Source organism: Panthera onca, chromosome C2 (assembly GCF_046562875.1).
Source record: "Panthera onca isolate mPanOnc1 chromosome C2, mPanOnc1 haplotype 2, whole genome shotgun sequence".
Lineage (NCBI taxonomy): Eukaryota > Metazoa > Chordata > Mammalia > Carnivora > Felidae > Panthera > Panthera onca.
The window spans coordinates 126,338,439-126,352,155 of NC_138347.1; the positions used below are offsets into that span (position 1 = coordinate 126,338,439).

A 13,717-nucleotide genomic window follows, 5' to 3' on the forward strand; every position below is an offset into this window, starting at 1 on the left:
TGGAAAGCATAATCAGTAAGACTGATGATGAAGAGGAGTCTTTTATTCTTGAGGATCTTACATTGTTAAACATTGATACTACTGATTCTCACTCCTATGATACTTCATCTGTAGCAAGTTCAGATAGTGGTGACAAGACAAACTTAAAAATGAAGAAGAAATTACCTGATTCTTTTTCACTCCTTGGATTAGGCAACATTCACTACTGAAGGGAATTTCTGCCCAGATAGGGTCTGTAGCTAACAAAGTGGATGCGGGCTTGCCTACAGCAATTAGTGTCCAATCTAATAGCAGCACATCTCATGAATTGGCTTAATATGTGATCAGAATCAAGCTTTGCAACTAGGAAGCACTAGTGTTTTAGGACAGTATGGAACCATCTCTGCCCTCAGTATCAACAACGATTACTCAAGACTTCTCTGTGGCTTTGCTAAAGGACCTACCATGATGTGGGATTTGGCCAATGGAAAACTTCTAAGATCAGTAACAGATGTTCATCCTCCAGGAATAGTAATATTGCATATTAAGTTTATAGATGATCCAACTCTTGCAATCTATAATGACAGCAGAGGCTGTTTTTGCATTGACATTAAAGAGCAATGGGAAAAAGAACATGTGAGTCTAGGTGTCTTTTAAGTGGTTCCAAGGGTGAAGTTTGCTGTATTGAGCCTCTCCATTCTAAGCCTAAGTTGAAAGATCCAGCTCATCACACAGTTTTTTCCTTACCGGCCATGGCATTCTTTTCTTAAAAAATTTTGTTAATGTTTATTTACTTTTGAAAGAGAGCACAAGCAGGGAGGGGCAGAGAAAGAGGGAGACACAGAATGCAAAGCAGTCTCCAGGCTCTAAGCAGTCAGCACAGAGCCCGACACAGGGCTCGAACTTTCAAACCATGTGATCATGACCTGAGCTGAAGTTGGACGTTCAACTGACTAAGCCACCCATGTGCCCCATGGCCATGGCATTCTTAACAAAGATACTGGTCATTGGATTGAAACAATCCCTGAAAGTGTGGATGACTTTTCCTTATGGATGGATGTATTCTTCCAGTGTTCCATAGCTGGCCTGGCATTTTGTGGCAGTGCATAATTATGTGAATCCCATGCTTGCCTTCTGCAGAGGAGATGTTGTTCATTTTCTATTGGTTAAGAGATGAAACTGGAGCAAGATATGTTACTAATAAGCAAAAAAAATCTTCACCTATACTATGATTTCATCAACCTTACTTGGATAAATTCATGCACAGCTGTACCCCTGAACAGACAAGTTGAACAGACAAGTTGATTGACCAGCAGACTTAAGAGGAATTGGAAACAGTGGAGATCTCAAAAGTTCAGTTGGTCTGTTAACAGCAGCCATTTCAAATCACCAGCTACCACAGGAAATGTCAGCCAGACACTGGCTTTGGTTGGAGAAGGCTTGTTATCAATCTACCAGTAGCTATGGTGGTCAAATCTTTCATTTGGAGACAAAATCTGTTTATGTGATGATAAGCTGGAGAGACTGGGTCATCTCCTGAAACAAGACTGTCTTACAGAAGTCTTAAGCTCTTGCATGGTCTTTCTGTGAAGGAAAACGAAAAGAGTTGTGGGATTATCAGGGGATACCAGTAAGTGAAAGGCTATTGTTCCAGATCAGATGGTAGAAATCTATCCCACTATGTAGAATGAGCTCTGAAAAAGTGTCCAGACCAGGGAAAAATCTAAGTGATGGAGCAGCATTTTCAGGACAGGATGCCTGTCATAGTTGATTACTGCTTGCTACTATAGCGGAAGGATCGTTTATTTAGCCAGATGTAAGACAAATAGAATTCAAGGGTCAAGGAGTGTTTTTGGAGTGCTTGAGTCATGTATTTTAAGTGATAAATTGGCAGGGATGACCCCCCCGGGTAATGAAAGATTTGATTGTTAACTTCCAAGATAAAAAATTCATGGAAAATGCAGAAGTCCTCATTGTACATATGGGTATCACCAGCCTAGATATTCAGCAGGTGTTTAAGAGAAAATTTATTAATATATGGAACATCATTCCTTTATTGATTATACTTACCTGACTGATTTGGCCTCACTTGCCTTCCATCAACCCCAATTATTTACTGAGAACTTCTGGTAAGATGTTTCTTAAACTTGTCTTTGTCAATGTATTTCTTAGGACTGTTCTTTAATTAAAGCTAGATTATGAACTCTTACAAATCATGAGTCTTCTACTTCTTTGACATCCCACAGAGCATTTAGCATAAAGTTTACATTTGGTACTTGTTCAATATGTTTATTATATGTATATATATGTGTATATATAGTAAAGTAAAATAAAATAATAGTAAGACCCTAAAAGCTGATTGTGAATTACTTACAGTTTTTCCTCTGGGGCTAGTTAAAAGAAGCATCCTGTAAGTTCCTACCTGATAGCCAGAATTCTGGGAGCCAAAAAGGAGAAGAGGCCTTAATAAGGGTCCCAACATTGAGTACATTTACTTCAGGTAATTCAGGTGTTTTCCATGGGACACCTCATCTTCAATTATGTCTAGTGCCCACCCCTCTCTCAGAGACACTATTTTGTCCTTTACAGAGGATAAATCTTCAATCTCCTGCTGAAGCAGGAAGAGGACAGGCACTTAGCTATACAAACTGATGAAGCGATCTAGGTTTAAGCAGCTTTTTTTCCTTTTTTTGGTAATACCTTACTGAGATATAACTCACATACTATACAATAACCCATTTAAAGTGTACAATTTAATGGTTTTTAATATATTCAGAGTTGTGCAACCATCAACACAATAAATTTTAGAACATTTTTACCCCACCAAAAAGAAACCCATACGCTTGAGCAGTCGCACAAAACACTACTTAGCAATCAAGTGGAACCTGGAAATGAATTTGCATTTATAATAATCCTTATAATAATCCTTTGATTAGGTATCATCCCGTATTACAGAGGAGAAAAAAATGAGGCTTATAGAGGTCTAACCCCAAACAAACAGTGATGAAGCCTACAGTGGAATTTAGGCTGACTCCAGAATCTCTAAATTAGAAAATAAGATGTAGAATATGAGCATATTTTTTAAAAGTGAGCATGAGTTTGTATATTCACAGAAATAATTCTGGGGGCGCCTGGGTGGCGCAGTCGGTTAAGCGTCTGACTTCAGCCAGGTCACGATCTCGCCGTCCGTGAGTTCGAGCCCCGTGTCAGGCTCTGGGCTGACGGCTCGGAGCCTGGAGCCTGTTTCCGATTCTGTGTCTCCCTCTCTCTCTGCCCCTCCCCCGTTCATGCTCTGTCTCTCTCTGTCCCAAAAATAAATAAAAAACGTTGAAAAAAAATTAAAAAAAAAAAAAAAAAGAAATAATTCTGGAACATACAAAAAATAAGTGATAAATACTAAAACAAGATACCATTTACAGGAATTAAAGATAATTATACAAGCAATCTGTGATGAGACTGCTCATACAATTAAGACTAAACAGGGGCACCAGGTGGCTCAGTAGGTTAAGCGTCTGACTTCGGCTCAGGTCATGATCTCACAGTTGGTGAGTTCAAGCCCCACAATGGGCTCTGCGCTGACAGCCTGAAGCCTGGAGCCTGCTTCCAATTCTGTGTCTCCTTCTCTCTCTGCCCCTCCCCCACGCTTGCTCTCTCGCTGTCTCTCGCTCTCTCCATCTCTCAAAAAATAAATGTTAAAATTTTTAAATATAAAAACCAATTAAGACTAAACATAATTGAGTTTTTTGGCAGTGGAACTTAAAGAAAAAAACTTTTTTTTTTCCTACAACAATGTAATCCTGTTTCTCCCATTTTGACATGTGGCTCAAATGAAGTCTCCCTCTCATTTCTGGCATCAGGTAGAAAAATACATATATATACATACATATGTGTATATACATACACACACACACACACACACACACACTTATATGTGTATATATATTACTGCCTAGAACAGCCTCTTGCCTAGAGCCAAAACTATTCTGCCAGTTACGATTTACCAACTAGAGAGGGCTGATGAACAGGGCTCATTTTTTTTTTTAATTTTTTTTAACGTTTATTTTTGAGACAGAGAGAGACACAGCATGAACAGGGGAGGGTCAGAGAGAGGGAGATACAGAATCTGAAACAGGCTCCAGGCTCTGAGCTGTCAGCACAGAGCCCAACGTGGGACTTGAACTCATGGACCGCGAGATCATGACCTGAGCTGAAGTCGGTGGCTTAACCAACTGAGCCACCCAGGCGCCCTGAACAGGGCTCATTTAAAATAAGACTTGAGCCTATTGTCATTATGACAACTGTCCCTCTTCCCATTACTAAAAGTACTGATGCCTAAATTCTGCATTTAAGTGACAAAGACAAAAAACAATGTATCTATGTATATATTGCATGTTCCATGACTTATTTCTTCAATATTTTGCTATCCTACTCCTTGAGATTTTACATTACAATTATCCCACATCTCTGATAATTGAGTAGAACCTACCAATTCTTAGTCATAACTTCCATGATGTGCACTAGACTAAATTAAAATAAACAGCTTCAGGAAGTTCCAAAATTGTAAACTTAAGCTTGAGTGGGAGTAAAGTAGTAGTCTAGAAACAGCTTTATTAAAGGAAATCAGAAACTTTATAACAAGGGACAGGGTAAGCCAACTTTTCTCTAAAGGACCAGATAGTAAATATTTTGTGCTGTGTGAGCCACACACAGTCTCTGTCACATATTTTTCTTTTCTTATAACACTTTAAAAATGTAAAATCATTCTTAGCTTAGGACAGTACAAATAAGGTTTTTGAGAGGTTTCAATCAAGATAGTGAATTTAACACTTAATTTTTTTTTGAAGAAAATTAACACAGAAGGCAAAACATACAGGAAAGCAAACAATAGCAACAAATTTTTGTAACCAAAAAGAGACGACTGGTAACTACCTCAGCGAATTCCAGAAAGGTGAAGCCTAACCCAGTAATTGAAAAACCCAATTTATACCTTGGAAACCTCAAAGGAGTCAGGAACTAGCAGCACCTGCTACTGCTTAAACTAAGAAAAGAGGGAGTTAAATAAGGAAGACTGTGTGAAAGCTAAGAAGTGGTTAAAAACTTAGAAGTTTCCTCCCCAAATCTACCTGATGGTTGGCTACCTAACTCTGAACTGGAGGATCACCAGATATAATTAAAGATCTGTGTACCCTACCAAATGTGGGGAATGAGAAACCAGTCCCTTACACCAAAAAAAAAAAAAAAAAAAAAAAAAAAGGCAGTCAAAACTTTAGCCTTCAAACAGAACTGTGTTTTCCCTTAAGAAAAAAACACCTTCAGGGTTTTCTCAAAAAAAAAAAAAAAAATGGCTCACTTGGACCACCATGCGATAAAGTTCAAAGTCTTTAAGTCCCCATTAATTCAAGCTTTCAATCTCACGATAACATCCAAGGATTACTGACACCTGAAGCAAACCTCCAACATAAAACTTAGACCAATTTAGAAGAGAGTCTCCAAGAACAAACAAGAAACAAGGGGGAAAAAAAAAAAGACAAAAACAAAACCAAAAAAAAGACATTTTATAGTCTCAGAAATTAGAAAAGAAAATGTATCTATGAAACTAGCACAGAATGCTCCTTATTAAAAAAAAATTTTAAGAGAACAAAGAGTTCTTGGGAAATCAAAATCTTGCTTGCAAAAATGAAAAATTCAACAGAAGGCTCAGGAAATAAAGTAAACCTCTCATATAGAGCAAACAGAGTAGGAAATGAAAAATAAAGGAGAAAAACAAATACTGAAGGAGTAGTCTGATATACAAATAGACTAGCAGAAATAAAATTTTCAGAAAGAAAAAGGAAGGAGAGGAAACCACTGTTACAGAATAAATTGTTTCCCCCTCTCCACATCCATCTTGAAGCTCTAACTCCCAATGTGACTGAATTTGGAGAAAGGGCTTTTAGGAGGTGTCATAAGAGTGGGGCCTTAATCCAATTGGACTGATGTCCTCAGAAGCGGAGCAGGAGGAGATAGACTACTCTCCTTACGGAAAAGCCTTGTAAGGACATAGTGAAAAGGCCGGTCTACAAGCCAGGAAGAAATCTCATCAGAAGCCAACCTTGATAGCACCTGGATCTTGGACTTCTTACGCTTCAGAACTGTGAGAAAATAAATTGCTGTTGTTTAAACCACCCAGCCTCTGGTATTTTGTTATGGTAGCCCTAGCAGACTAATATAACGATCAATGAAATAATTCAAGAGAATTTCCCATAACTAACAAACATAATTTTGCAGATCTGGCTGGAACAATGAATGTCCAGGAAAACGCACAAAAATACATGTACACCAAGTCACACCCTCATGAAATTTCAGAATACAAGAGATACAAAATTCCAAAAAAAGCAAAAAACATTAGGATCAGGAATCAGAATATCCTCAAAATTCTCAAAAGGATCGCAAGCCAAAAACAATGGCGAGGTCTTCAGAATTCTGAAAGTAAATTATTTCCAACCTAAATTCATCACTCACCAAAATCACGTGGGAAGACCAAAAAAAAAAAAAAAAGATCTTGCATTCATTCATGCGAGATCTCAGCCTTTAACAGCAATCTACTGTGGGGTCAAAGTAGGGGTCAAAGCGACATGATTCACAGGAATTAAGAGATTTAACACAGGAGAAAGGCAAGGGGGATCACTAGCCTTATGGCAGAGACAGAAATCACCAAAACTGCCATGGACAAGACAGAAAGCTGCTCCAAGCAGGTTCAAAAACTGGTAGACAAGAAAATAATTATACTCCCAGATACATACACAAAAGAAATGAGTGTGTATGTCCACTGAAAGACTTGTAAGTAAATGTATATAGCAACTTTATTCATAATAGCTTAAAAAAAAACTAGGAACAAAGTATCCATTAATGGTGAATTTTTAATTGTAGATTTCATCAACAGAATACTACCCTTGGTAAGAAAGACCCCACTACTGCTGCATCCAACTTCATAAATGAATCTCATGAGCACAATATTAAGCAGAAGTAGTCACCCACAAAACATGTATAGTGTATGGTTCTATTGATATATTAAATTCAAAATCAGGGGAAAATAACCTGTAATGATACAGGTCAGAAGAGTAATTAACTTTTGGGGACAAGAAATAATGATAGGGAGGACATATGACTGAGCCTTCTGGAGCACTGGAAATGTTCTATACTTGACCTGGGTGATGGATGTATGTCTACAAATATAAAAACTCATTGAGTTATACAATGAAATTTGTGTACTTTGCTATTTTAAAAAATTTAACCATATTTTCTCTAAAAAGTTTTTAAGGAAATTAATGACATTTTCAATTGCATCCCGTAACAGGAATTAATCAAAAGGGGAAAAAAATTAAGGCTTTATACACAAAGATCTGTATTTCACAATTATTTACACTACGGAAAAAAACACCTGGAAATAACATTTAGTAAATGAGTGCCACACAAATGCTGGACCTCTCTGGTGTGAGAGAGAAATTATTTGGCCTCTTTCTATTAGCAGCAGCCAAATTTAATACTAATTGACCTAAGGGAGCCATCTGCCCATAGGGAAGAGCATGTTCACAGGTTCCAAGACCAAAAAAAAAAAAAAAAAAACCAAACCCAGCCTGGCAATAGAAGGCCCAAAGAGCAGCCTAAAGGAAAGGGAAAATGGCAAGAGATGCAGCTAGAAGTGGGCAAAAGCCAAACAATGGAAGGCCCTACAGGCCTTTTTAAGAATACAGAAGGGCACCTGGCTGGCTCAGTCAGTGGAGCATGTGACTCTGGATTATGGGGTTGTGAGTTCGAACCCCACAATGGGTGCAGAGATTACTTAAAATCTTTAAAAAGAAAAAAAATATGGAAAGGAAATGGGAAATAAAAAAAAAACACAGAAAAATTAAAGTGACTTCCCTAGGCAGCAGAATTGGGGGGGCGGGGGGGGGGGGGAGCGAATGGGACTGTACACATAGTATTCTAAATGTTTCTAAAAATAAAAAATGTTATCAAGAACATGTAGTACCTGTAAGCAATCAAAAATTTCTAAGGAAATTTTTCCAATGCTTGTTTAATTAATAGAATATTTCTGTTGTAAATATAAATTTTTATTTTGCTAGAATACTCAAAATACAGGGCATATTAATTCTTTGTTATATCAATTATTTGAGTTGATCTAAATGTAACATGATTTGGAAGTATGTACTGAAATTTTTGGAAGGCCAATTGTTAAAACAACAACAATAACTAAAAACCTTTTTAGACATATCCATTTTTTAAAAGCCATATTCTCACTGCTTTATTCAATTGGTCTGTTTGAGGAAAAGCAGAAATTATTCATACCATACTTCCATCCAATTCAGCAATCCTTAAATACAATTTCAGGAATACAGAACAAGATAGTATTTCAACAGTTTATTTTAGCAGATTATTTATTTTTAAATGTTTATTTATTTATTTTGAGGGGGGAGGGGCAGAGAAAGAGAGAGAGACTCTCCAGGCACCCGACAGCAGATAATTTATTTACACAAATAAAAAACATGCAATTATAGGGGCACCTGGGTGGCTCAGTTGGTTAAGTGTCTGACTTCAGCTCAGGTCATGATCTCATGGTTCGTAAGTTCGAGCCCCACGTTGGGTTCTGGGCTGACAGCTCAGCGCATGGAGCCTACTTTGGTTTCTGTGACTCCCTCTCTCTCTGCTCCTCCCGTTCATGCTCTCTTTCTCTCTCTCTCTCTCAAAAACGAATAAACACTAAAAAAAATTTTTTTTAATAAAAAATAATTTAGAAAACAATTATAAACCAGGAAATAAAAGAAAAACAGCTTCTAACCTGTTTCAAACCAAAAGAGGAAAACATTCCCTCCAGAGATATTTCACCTGACAGTTTTCTGTTCTACATTACACCGTTTAACTCTTACTACATAAATATAAAAAAAAAAAAATACCAAGGCAACCCTATGCTGATGCTATTAACAGAAACTTTACAGCCAAAAGGAGAAAAAAATGTCAAGAACAAATATAAAAAAGCTTTGACTCCCGAAATGGAAATGTTTGCAGAATACTTTGCTCAATAAGCAGATTGCTCAATAATCTGCTTCCTGACAGATGAACAAGATGACAAAGTAGAAAAATGTAAAAATGTTGCTGTTCTAAGAATCTAAAAGAGAAAAAGAACATTTAGCTAGATCATTAAATATAGTTATGTGATAAACCCTGCAGATTTCCTCCAAACCATTGCAATGTTCACATTTACTCTGAAGACACCCAAACATTCCGTCTCTTTGAATCAAGAGAGTCAAGCAAACTAACCTTCAGTAGTAATAGTTCTAAGAGATCCACTCACTTTTTAATGAATCACGGACTCCAACTATAGAGATGACAATATTATTTTTGTTAATGCTGTTAATACAGCTAACAAGCATAGAAAAAAGACTTTAAATCAGTTTTAATGATTAAACAATCCAAGTCATAAAGACTCCACTGCCCTTACATACAGGTTTTGAATCTAAATGAGAAGGCACAAAAACACAAAGTGCAAAGTAATGTGAAGCAAATAATACAAAACTACATTGCAAAATATGTGAAGTAGTATAACTTCATAAGAAATTCACAGAAGAGCACCTCCGTGATTTAAGTGTCCAACTTTGGCTTAGGTCATGATTTTGAGGTTTGTGAGTTCATGAGTTCCAGCCCTGCATCCAGCTCTGTGCTGGCATCACAGAGCCCGCTTTGGATCCTGTCTCCCTCTCCCTTGGTCCCTCCCCCACTTGTTCCTTCTCTCCCTCCCCCCTCTCAAAAATAAATAAACATTAGGGGCGCCTGGGTGGCTCAGTCGGTTAAGCGTCTTCAGCTCAGGTCACGATCTCGCGGTCCGCGAGTTCCAGCCCCGCGTCGGGCTCTGGGCTGATGGCTCAGAGCCTGGAGCTTGCTTCCGATTCTGTGTCTCCCTCTCTCTCTGCCCCTCCCCCGTTCATGCTGTGTCTCTCTCTGCCTCAAAAATAAATAAAAGTTAAAAAAAAAATTTAAAAATAAAATAAAATAAAATAAATAAACATTAAAAAAAATTCACAGGAAAAAAATTTTTTAAAGAATACAAAGAACTTGGGGCACCTGGGTGGCTCAGTAGGTTAAGCTTAACGGCTCTGATTTTGCCCCAGGACATCATCTCACAGTTCCTGGGCTCAAGCCCCACATCAGGCTCTGCACTAAGACTGTGTGATTCTTTCTCTCCACCCCCCCCTTTCTCGTGCTCTTTCTAAATAAACTTAAAAAAAAAAAAAAAAAAAAAAAAAAAAAAGAGCACTTGGGTGGCTCAGTCAGTTAAGCATCCGACTTTGGCTCAGGTCATGATCTCCTGGTTTCTTGAGTTCTGCCCCGAATTGGGCTCTGTGCTTGTGCTGTCAGAATGGAGCCCACTTCAGATCCTTTGTCCCTCTATCTCTCTGCCTCTCCCCTGCTGGCACGTGCATGCATGCACACTCTCTCTCTCTCAAAAATAAACATTAAAAAAAATTAAAATTGAATTAAAAGAAATACACAGAAGTTAACTTAGGAAATCAATGTTTGGGTTTCAGCTCTGCCATCATCACTAGATGTGTGAATTTTAGTGTAGTTATTCTGTATGGATTTCATTTTCCTTACCTATAAATCAAATGGTTGGAATTCCAATGTTCCTGCCATATTGCTTCATATCATGACACAAGCCCACATAAGATTAAAAAAAAAAAAAAAAAAAGGAATGATAAAACAGTAAGGCTATGGGTTCAAAGGAAAGCAACAACACAGGGAACAGAAAGTTCTGGAAGGCTGCACTGACTTCAGGACCAAAAATTAAATTTCAACAAAATAGGATTTCATTTGCTACTTTGGTAATAATCTGGGGGGGTTTGAGGGGATTTCTTTTAAAGAATAAGAAGGCTATGGATAGGCAATCAAATTTTCAACAGATACGAAGGCAGACAAACACAAAGTCTAAATGAGAATCAGAGATTGGTTTAGTTAGGATGGACAGCTCCCAGAAAGAAATACCACTGTCATATGAAAAAAAGTAGGCTTTGTGCAGACTATTAGAAGATGAGGAATTCTGAAGTATACTCTGTAGGTAACAGGGAGCTATTGCTGGTTTCACAGTGACGGACGTGCTGGAAGCATTATTTTAAGATTAAGGCAGAAGGCAGAACATGCTGAATAGAGAGAAAAGGTAGGCAGAAAACCTAGTTAAAAGCTAGTGGAAAGGAAAAGATACACGAAAGAAATTTCCAAAAAAATGGTGGATGAAAATTTGCCAACGTTATATTAATGAAAGATGTCAAAGACACAAGGTTTGTGTCTGGATAGCTGAAAGTATGGTATACCAAAACAAAGGCAGCATATATGGAATCAGTAAAATGAGGATCATCCAGATAGAATCATTGCCTTAAACAATCTTTAAACATCAGTTGTCTTCCTAAAACAGCACAGCCAAGTACTTATAAGGAATTTGTTAAATGCTTAGTGATTTCACGGAGTTTCCTCCAATTTTACTTAGCAACTAAATAATCACTTAATCTCCTGATGTAGGTAGAGAACATTTGGTATCTTTCCATATTATAAAGGTAAGTAAATTGTGAAACTTGTTAAACTGTGATACTACGATAGGAAAAAATGGACTGTATCCTGTATTTATTTTTTAATATTTATTCTTTTTGACAGAAAGAGAGAGAGAGAGGAGAAAGAGAGCGGGACTGAGGATCAGAAGCAGGCTCTGCACTGACAGCAGTGAGCCAGATGTGGGGCTTGAACTCATGAACCGTGATATCATGACCTGAGCCACCCAGGCCTTTCCAACAAGTGATTTATAACAATAATCACATCAAATCTACCTTGAGCTTTTTGGCAAGAAAGCTCTCAAAGGTCCAAAAGAAAAATAAACCCATAGGCATAAAGTATCATTCAGTATCTAACAAAACATTCTGTGTATGTGTGAAATTTTATTTACATGGACCTGAAAGCACTGGTGAAGCCTGGATTAAAAGATAATGTGCAGAAAAATAAAGCGGAAATTTAAAATGTAATACGTGAACAAGGACAGCTAAGTCTTGAGTACTCTGCAAATAGTGTTTACAGGTATTATAACTATTTCCTCCAGATCACAATTTTCCCAAAAAAGAAAATTCGAGTCTGTGATCAAGATGGAATAAAACTACTATTAAACAACCAATGCTTATTTCTTGAGTTACTATCAAACTGTGAATGGGAGCCTATTTAAGAACTGAACATTACTGACAATTAGCAAACAAACAAAACCTTCTTGGCTTATTTCCCCATTTACTTTGTGACCTTGATGAAGACTGAGATTCTAAAAAAAGTGCTTTCCAAATGCTTAACAAACTGTATGGTTGGTTTTTCATAAATTTACCAAAGTAGGCCTTCTAAAAATGAATACCTCTTGCAACATTTACCCGTTTTGATCAGACATTGAGCTTCTTCGCTCACCATCCAAGATGGGATTAGAAATTCTCAACTTCATTCTTTCCTAACTCCTACGGTTTCTTACCAAATCTAACGGGTAAAATTATTTTTAGGTGACCAGCTCATCCGTTCGACATTAACTTTAGCTCCTATAATGTTACAGTTCTCAACCCTAAGAAAATCCAGCTTCCCAAGCTTCTAACTGCAAATTTAACTTTTATGGAAGGGCCTAAGAAAACAGTACAAAACCAACTATTGAGATAATTTCTTTCTTTTACCGGGTATATTACACTTCAAGTCAAAAGCTCACAGCGCAAGCAACAAGCAAACGTACGTATGTACAGCAGGTCCACACAGTTAAAATAACCCAGATTTCCCGAGAACGAGGGAAACGGCGGGGGGGGGGGGGGGGAAGGGCACAGGGCGCATCCCAAGGATGTCCACCCTCAACACAGGTTGCGGCTCCTTCCCCTTCTCTAGCGCTGGAGATGAGCGTGCCCCTTCCCTCCTCTACCAGGTCCCTACCTTCCCGGCCTCGGATTACGCCACAACAGCCAACAGGACTTTTTAGGGAGGAAAAAGAACCGGGGGAGCGCGCACGCCGTACACTCGACCTCCCAGCCTCGCAAGAGCGGCCGGCCAGAGCGAGGCCTGGGGCTGCGCCACCCGGGGCACTGACCAGAGGGTCGCGCGGAGCCGCGGTGCAAACGCCCAGGCCCGGCCGAGCGGCCTCCCCGCCCCCTCCGGCTCAGCTCCGGGCCGGCAGACGGCGCCCGGGGTGCTAACTTCGCCGGAGAAGAGGAAGCGACGCAGCGAGTAACAGGCTGTGTGGACGTACGGGGGAAGGAACCGCTGTCTGCCGTCTGCCTGTCGGCAGGACTGTCTCACCTTCCCTCTGCCGGGTCCGTGCGGCCCCAGCTCACCTGAGGAGGGCACCGGGACGCCGCCGCGGCCGCCGCGATGGCCGTTACGGCACGAGGCCTCCGCTCTGCCGCCGCGTAGCTCTCGGGAGAGGGGCGGGAGGCGCGCGGCGAGCGGGCGGGGCTCCAGCACCGACTGGCCGGGAGGCGACGGGCGGATCCGCGCGGGCAGGAAACCCCCTCCCGGCACAATCCGATAGGCTCAGTCGCTCCCTTCCCTCCTATCCCTGAAGCGATGGCTGTCTGCGCCGCGCTCGGATTGCTCATGTCCGCATGTCAATCAAGCGGTGTGTAGGGCGTGGAGCTAGCTGAAGCAGCTCCGCGGAGAGAGAGCGAGAGGTTGGGAAGCGCTTGGCCTGACCCTGACTCTTGTCGCTTTT

General features: G+C 39.6%; 1 protein-coding gene across 4 annotated transcripts in view; it reads right to left on the reverse strand.

Annotated features, from left to right (window-relative positions):
• NCK1 (NCK adaptor protein 1) overlaps positions 1-13,481 on the reverse strand; it is an 85,787-nt gene extending 72,306 nt beyond the window's left edge. The window contains exon 1 of one of the 4 annotated variants that reach the window (XM_060638739.3): positions 13,341-13,481. The gene's annotated coding sequence lies outside the window, so the exon portion shown is untranslated. Of the gene's footprint in view, positions 1-12,942; positions 13,068-13,255; positions 13,279-13,305 lie in introns of those variants that run through there. The other 3 variants (XM_060638738.3, XM_060638741.3, XM_078432317.2) reach the window with 3 other exon arrangements.
• Between the last annotated feature and the right edge of the window lie 236 nt (positions 13,482-13,717).